At 30.4% G+C, this 9,084-nt stretch overlaps 1 pseudogene; it reads left to right on the top strand.

Moving 5' to 3' along the window:
• Positions 1-3,474: 3,474 nt before the first annotated feature.
• On the top strand, positions 3,475-5,460 carry LOC141680387 (putative aspartic proteinase GIP2; annotated as a pseudogene).
• Positions 5,461-9,084: the final 3,624 nt, after the last annotated feature.

Genomic DNA, 9,084 nt, shown 5'->3' with positions numbered 1-9,084 from the left:
TGTCAACAAATACAATTATTACCCAATCCAATTATGTCTTGTATCACCAAGCCCATATTACATATTGGGTTTAACCCCAACATTTTAAGGCTACTATTAAGTATCGTTCTATAATTTATTTTTAGAATTTTCTTTTTATTTATAAAAATTTAAATATTATATTTTTATTTAAAAGAAAAAAAATTGAAAATTATTTAGACAACCATGTTTTACGAGATCCTTAAAATGCGTGATCCCTCATCCCCCAATGTAAAGAATCCCGTGAGTCAGAAGGAGTATTAAATTTCATTGATATAATAGAAAAGAACAAAAAAATCTTTCATTCCGTGAAAGTGAGAATGATCAATTGAATCTGAATTTTTTATATGTATTAAAAACTATGTGAATTAAGCCAATTTTAATTAATAAATTATGACATTGATAATTATCGGTCATCTTATCAAATTATAACTTTATTAAGTAGATTAAAAACTAAATTTACCATGACAACCATAGTTAATGGATTATGATATAGAAAATAATGTAACATTAACCTAGACGTTGAATTTTAAAAAGTAACATTATCCATCAAAATTTAATTTATATTAACATTAGTGTAAATTCTATTTTGTTGAATAATACAATTACAAGCTTTTATGACTATTGTTAGACATTATTAATCTTTTTAAACTGAGGGTCATTACTCATAGATTATTTGACCTGAACTCAACGTTTTTGCTTAGTTAATTTTTAGTTTAATTTTTGTGAACAAACTGACAAAATTCTATGAATTAGTTTAAATCTATTTTGAATGTAGAGTGACTATGCTACTTTTATTAATTAAATAAATACAAATTACATAGTAAGAATAATATATTATATAATATGTTTAATGAACTATATTAAAAACGTTGCGTATGTTGTTAATATATTTTTTTAAAAATCATACATTGATAAAAAAACAAATTGTATAGGATAACTATAAGACAATGCACAAAATTTTTAACAATAAAAAAGTAATCAAGATGTTACCGTGGCACTGTGCAAAAAATAATTTTATGAAATGATCCTACGAGTTATTATGATAGTTTGATTTATAAAATTGAACTCGTTAATCTAAAACAATATTCTTGACCCAATCTTTTCAATTCCCTGTTTTACAACCTCCGTAACGGAATCAATATATTATTATCATATTGCAGTTTCATTAATTAAACTGGTGTTCGTTAAATTAATTATATCATATCGTAGTTTCATTGTATTTAATCATCAATGACGTACCGTCTTCGGAATGAATGTGATATCATGCTCAAGCTTAACACTCCCTCCGTCCCTAAAAACGTTTATTATTTGTGTTTTATCACGTTTGACAAGACACAATTTTAATTGTTAATATCTTTAATTTCGTATTAATATTAAATATAAAATTTTTATTATATTAAATTACTCATAAATACGAATCCAACAAAATCACTTATGACTATATTTACTATTATAAATTAGACGTAAATTAGTAGTCAATTATTTAGGGTGAACATTACAAAACGTCAAAAGGAGAAACGTTTAAAGGGACGGTAGGTTAGATCAGAGTGCATCACGCAGACGACAAGATCTTATCCACAGACTATGCAGCTGCAAGATTTTATAAAAATGTTAAAAATAATATTTTTTTTGATGCAAATGGTTAAAAATACTCAATTTTAATGGTGAATGACTGAAAATATTATTTGGAATAGACATTTTTGAATTGGATATTATATTTTGTACTAGATATATTTTTTCTAAATGTATATCCAATTTTTTTTCTAATTCTAATATAATATACAAATTATGAATGTGTATTCTTTATAATTTTTTGAGATAACCAATTCAAAAATATGTATTATCGTTATTCAATTACAAAATACATAATTGAATGGATATTTTCAATCAAGTGCTTTCAAAGGGGTATTTTGATATATTAAATTTAAAAAATGAATATTTTTCATCATTACCCCAATATTTTACTAGGATAGCTTCCCTTATCTTTTCTTCTGAAATCATTTTTTTATAATTCTTTCTGATTATGTCCTTGTGATTTTTTTATTTTTTTTGCTAAATAACCTCGTGATTTTAAAGACAGGGGTACGACATTTTTCTTAAAAAGAAGTTTTTTTAGTAATATCTTTTGATAGTATGGACAAAAACATAGTAGTTGAAACTTAAAATTTCCAATTTGAGCAGCGTCACATATCACATATCCTTTCCCAACGCCATAATTTTAAATTTAGACAAGTAGGTTTCACACATGTAAGAAAATGACAAGAACATGTTAGGTGTCGTTCTAAGTTATTTGATAAGATTCGAATTTGAATATATATATATATATATATTTATAAATAATAATATAAATATTTATTATTAACGGAATTTAAATCTGAGAATTTATATATATTTTTATAAATAATAATATAAATATTTGTTATTGATGGGATTCGAACCTGAGAATTTATGAAGTGTACTTTTTTAATATTAGAATCTAATGGATAAATTTCAATCTAAATTTTACCCAACAATAATCTAATACCCGATTCAAATTTAGGCCATTAAATGATGCGGCCTAGATTTAGATCGACGCTATTAATCGGTCTAAATCTTTTTAATGATATAATATTAACTTTTTATCTTTTACGTACCAATCAATTTATTGATTATATATTAATATTTATGTATTTATAATTTTAATATATATTTAATGTGTTCAACTAATTACTTTTATAGATAATATTTATGACACATAATTATATTTAACACTTGAAATTATTTTCATTCAAATATGATATAAATTAAAACATTGAATAACCAAAATGAGGGGTCAACCAAACTATATATTATACCTTTTTTAAGTTATTATAATATACTAGTATCTAACTCGTGCGATGCACGGTTGTTTTTATTATATATATTGTAAATTCTAATTTTGACTATACCTCTCAAAGAATACTATTTTTATTATAATTTTAATATGTTGCCGGCAGTATTCGAACTTATACCTCTTAAATAATACTAATTTTTAAGAATAAATCTAACGGTCAACAACGATCGACAACCAAATTTTCAATGTTTCGTCTTTAATATAATAGTATAGATAAAAAATATAGTATAAGTGTTCTATTTTAAATATAATAGAATTGATAGACGATTAATTTTAGGTGCATGTCCTATTTTAAATATAATATGAAGTGTTATAATAGAAGTGTCATATTTTAAATATAGAATTGATATTAAGTGTTCTGTTTTAAATATAATATGAAGTGTCATAATATAAGTGTCTTATTTTAAATATAATAGAATCATCAATAACGAATAACCAAATTTTTAATGTTTATTCTTTAATATAATAGTATAGATAGATAGTAGAAAAGATTGTAGTTTCATTAATAAAACCAGTGTTCATTAATTAAATTAATTAAGCGGCATGTAGTTTCATTGTATTTAATCAACAATGACGTACCAATGACGTACCGTCTTCGGATTCAATATGATATCATACTCAAGCTTAGTAGAGCGGACAAGATCTTATGCACTTGCACTGTGCAGGAAAGGAAGATGCAAGATTTTACTCGGATAGCTTCCCTTATCTATTCTTATGAAATCCCATTTCTTCCATTTTCTGATATATCCTCGTGATTTTAAAGACATACAGACGACATGTTTCTTAAAAATAAGATTTTTTAGTAATATCTTTTGATAGTATGGACAAAAACATAGTTGTTGAAACTTAAAATTTCCCCTTTGTGTAGCGTCACATATCCTTTCCCAACGCCGTAATTTTAAATTTAGACAAGTAGGCTTCATAAATGTTAGAAAATGACAAGAACATTTAGGTGTGGTTCCAGATTCCACATAAGTGAGCCTAAGCTTCCTGTCTTAACAAAAGTTATCTGAAATTATGATAAGAGGGGATTGTTATATATTTTGAAAATCAGAATAAATTGGTTGAGAATTGATATGTAATTTATTAGATGATTTTGTGAGAAATTTGATGAATAATGGGAGATATTTGACCGATTTTTCAACTATCTAGCAACATTTTTTCAGTAATTTTTCAGTAATTTTTTAATAATTTGTCTATAATTTTTGAAAAATGAACTACTGAATAATTGTTTTTAGCTTGGGTGCCTTTGCTTGACTAGTTTGAAATGGCCACTGTATAAATAGCCAAGATTTCACAGCTGATAAACCACACTACCCTTTACATCTCACAGAAATGGCTTGTTCCGATCTCTAAAGACCCTTCAACTCTCCAATACATAACCGAAATCAAACAAATAACACATATGCTCACTAAACTAGCAGTTTAGTGATATTTGTGCCTGTTAAACTAGCAGTTGATCTCGGTGCTCAGTCTATGAGAAAGGCTACACCACCTCATCTTACCGTCCAGCCCGTTGCAACTCGGCTCCATGCTCACTTGCCAAGGCCACTAGTTGCATGACCGAATGTTACTCCCCAGCGAGTCCTGGTTGCACCAATAACACGTGCAACCTATTTCCTGAAAACACATATGCTCCCATTGCCACAAGTGGAACCTTGGGCTCTGATGCTCTTTCCGTCCACTCTGCTGTCGATGGACCTGTCACTATACCACATTTCCTCTTTGTTTGCGGTGCTACATTACTTCTAGACAAACTTTCTAGTGGTGTCACTGGCATGGCTGGCCTTGGAAGGACAAAAGTGTCAATGCCTTCACAATTCTTTTCGGCATTTAGCTTGAAAAGAAAGTTTGGCGTGTGCTTGAGTTCAACATCCAATGGCAACATTTTTTTTGGAGAATTCGATTTTTCAACTGCACCGCTTACATACACTCCACTTCTTATCAATCCAGTAAGCACTGCTGGAGTTTACTCCGAAGGTGAAGCACTGCTGTAGGAACTGAATGTGCCTAGAGTTCCATCTGTGGCACCATTCGGGGCGTGTTTTAGCACCAAGAAGATTGGCACCGCGTATACTGGTCCCTCTGTGCCAACAACTGATCTGGTGTTACAGAGCATGGACGTGTACTGGAGGATCTACAGTGGAAACTCGATGGTTCGCGTAAATAAGGATATTATGGGTTTAGGATTTGTGGATGGAGGACTAAATTCTAGAACTTCGATAGTGATCGGAGGGCATCAAGTTGAGGAGAACTTGTTGGAGATTGATTTTGCAGCTTCTAAGTTGGGGTTCAGCCCACTTGCCTACCGTAAACAGACCTGTGCTAACTTCAAATTTGCAGCAAAAGCCTGAGTTAATAATGTCCCAGGCTGCGACATCGAAGACTAGCTAACCACTTTATTTTATTGTACTTGGATGCATAATGTGTCCATTTTAAGTTAATTTTAAAGTTGGTATATGTCCAGGGGAGATGTGACATGTCACATTTCCGGTTATTCACATAAGAATGAAGCTGTTATTCACGTGTTTAGTTTAATTTATAATCACGTTAATAAATATGCCTCTTTTTACTGTATCTCCAACAATATTGCTAAACAAAATGGTCAATATTGTCAACTAATCGATAATATCAATATATTATTATCACAATTTTTAATTGTATTTTTGACATCATTCTTAACAAAATTTATTGTAACAATTAACACTCAAAATTGCCAAACTATTTATATATAAGTATAATTTAAAATAGATATGAAAAATACATGTCTTTATCATGACATAAAATATTATTTTTATTTTGAAAGGTTGTGAAAGCCCAAAAATTGGTTATTTTCGTTGACACCCCTATTTTTGACAGCCCCATTGAATATTTTTCTTAAATGATACACTATCTTGAGCATTTCCTATTTTGGGCCCCTCCCAGGGAGTGCTAAATATAGCCTAATAATATATTTTTTGTACATGTTAAAAGAACCTTTTAATATTTTTACTAGCATTTTATCCGTATTACGTATCGAATCGTTAATCCACAATTGTCGATAGTCTATATAATAAAATAAGAGAATAATGATCGCGAGGTTAATAATATCCTAAGATTATAAGAAAATCACGTAAGCAAAGCAATCTTGATTTTAATTTACTTACAATCTTTTTATTTTATTTCTAAATTAGAATTGTGAATATTTACATGCATAATAAAATACACACAAATTTATGGATGTCTTAGGGAAATTTTCTTTAGCTCTACCTCATAATCCGTAAACGTATATTAAAATATTAAAAATAGGAAAGTTTTAAAAATACATTTTATCAATTTATTTCAAAAATGTGGTGTCTCTTTTTTTTCATTATGAGAATTTCTCCGCCCTTTTTTTCTCTTAACAATAAGATCCATGTTTTTTCTCTCCTTCTATTTATCATCCATCACCATCGTCATCGTCCTTCGTCGTGTACGATTTTTGACCATCATCTATCTTCCCTCTTTATTAATTCACTATCGTCGTCGTTTCCCTTAATTTATATTTAGTTTTAACTCTACTTTATATATATATGTATATATATTGCTAAGTATAATGTAACGTAATTTGTAACCGAGGGAATATAAATCAACATGAAAAAGAAACAAGTAAATAATATTAACTGTGAAGCACGGGAATCCAAAAGGCGAAAATTGGATAAATATAAAAAATCAAAATATGGAATTAATGCATTAAGTCCGTAATCAGATCATGAAAAGAAGTTCATTAATATATTCATGTCTCCGTGAAGAATTAAAGATCAAAGGACTGAGTGATAGGGAAATGCACTGATTCACAGTATTAGTGATCTCAAGATTCTATTGGATCAATCTCAAGAAGCTACAAGAAGACAGACATCAACTGAGTATTAAAAAGGAACAAAAAAGATCAGCTCAATGCTAATCATTTGTGAACCAGACCAGTGCACTATACGTCATCAAATCAAGAAATGGTTCTTTAAGTTTAAATCAGAAGAATTCAGTTGAAAACATGAAGTAGTTTGAAGAGACTAAAGATCAAAATAGATATTCAAGGGTTGAAATTATTTTAAGATAAGTTTATATAGATAGTAATTTCCAGGGCCCAAAGGTATTTTAGCCCAAGTCAAGTTATCTCCAAAGCCCAAGTATTTAGAGCCCAAAAGCTACTAATCAACAAGTGGTGTTAAATGGTTACAAATTGACAAATTTATTGTTGATTTCCATAATCCACAAATCGACAGTGTATTGTCGATTTCCTTAAACCTACAAATCTACCAAGTGATATTTGATTTGTACTAATCGACCAGTCAACTGTTGATTAGTAGAAATGTAATGTCGATTTGTAAGAAATAAATAAGGTGTCGATAAGTACATATTGTATTGTCAACTAGTAGGAGAAGAGAAGCAAATTAGAACACTTGGCTAACAGGGTGCCCCGTGTCAAAATATTTGAAAGTCTACATAAAAAGAATCAAAAGAATTTCTTTTGATTTCGTACTTTAACAAAGAACATAAAATGAATCAAAAGAATTTGTAGGTATCGTATTCAATTCCCCCTTCTACGATACTTTGGGACTAACAATTGGTATCAGAGCTTGTTAGTTGACATACAAATCAAGATCCGGAGAAAGGAACCAAATCAAACAAGTTCTTGAAAAATTTCTTGAAATTTTTTAATTTTCAAAAATATTTAATCTTGAAACATTTGAATCTTAAATTGTTGCTGAGATGTTACTTACGACCAGGATGATACAAGGAGGTTCCATGCATTAAAAATTATATCAAGTTACGCCTAGGGTGTTCCATGGGACTTCACTTGCGCCTTTAAGCATCTTTCCTTGGTTTTTCTAGAGCCCACTTGCGCCATCTAGCTTCTAGGTAAAATTTAATTTTTACACTAAGTTGCGCCACCTTGGAGTCCTTGGAGCTACAATGTGACGCCCCAACTCGGGGTCATGGATTTAGGAGGCCATGCCATCCTGAATCATGTTTAACACTTATCTTGCACACCATTATATATATACTCACAATTCTACAACCCTACACTTATCAACACACACTTACAGGTTATTGTCTTAGAAATGAATAATGCATTACTAGAGTTATTAAATCCGCAAGGTGATAGGTATTACAGACTAAAAGTAATTAAGCCAAATATATATTTCTTCATTACTACCTTACATAAGTCATACTTATATATATGACGTACTAAAAATAACTGAAACCCAATCCAGCTTATACGGTCTACCTGTGGCACTACGCCAAGAAAAGCTGGCCATTTCCTACTCGCTTCCGGGTTGTGAGCTTTCTAATCGGCATCTTGGTTTACAGTTCTGTTGTGTCATTTTAAGAAAATAAGTATGAGCTATAACGCCCAGCATAATAATTTACAGTATAAAAAGACTGTACAAGAAATTTATATCAGATTCCATATATGGATATATGTTTGTTTAACGTAATTTTCTTGGTGATACACACCTCTTTTCGAAACAATTCTTTCATTGACTTATTAGTCTGCAAATACCTTAATGGTGTGACGCCCTCAATCTCGGGGTTAGGAAAATGAGGACCCACACACCTTTAAACTAAGGATTAAATAAGCATAAACCCCGATTAGCTACTAACATGATCAAACAGGATAAAGTATGAGACAAGATTACAACTACCAACCATAGAATATAATTTAAAACCCAAAATATAACCAAATTTACATAGTCGATTCCGACTTGGAACCGACAGATAACCCATTGTATCTTAACAACCTTTCGGCTAAGCGCTTGCTCACTCAAAACCTGCACTACCTGCTCTGGTAACCGGAAGCCTCCACACGATAGGGACCACCAGGTACGCTCTTACGAGCAGTGCGCCTAAGTCTGGCCATCTTCTTGCTTAACTGCAATGGTTAGATTAAAACAAAACACATGAGTATAAAACTCAGCAAGTAACTATAAAACAGTTCTACGATATAAAATCCACAATATACCATTTTTGAACTCAGGACATTCGACTTTATCATTTCTAGGTGGCAGATTTCTATCTTTTGGGCTATGAAAGGGTTATGAAGAAAAGCTTTGGGCTTTCAAGGAACAAGGCTCAAGATAGGGTGAAAGCCGACATTCATCACAAATCATTAATAGGATCACAAATGATCTTTCAAATGGAAAGCGATAATCTTTTCATCATTAGGAATC

This window comes from Apium graveolens, chromosome 8 (genome assembly GCF_009905375.1).
Source record: "Apium graveolens cultivar Ventura chromosome 8, ASM990537v1, whole genome shotgun sequence".
NCBI lineage: Eukaryota > Viridiplantae > Streptophyta > Magnoliopsida > Apiales > Apiaceae > Apium > Apium graveolens.
Note: the sequence above shows the minus strand (reverse complement) of the source record. Positions and strands in the feature narration are given on the sequence as shown.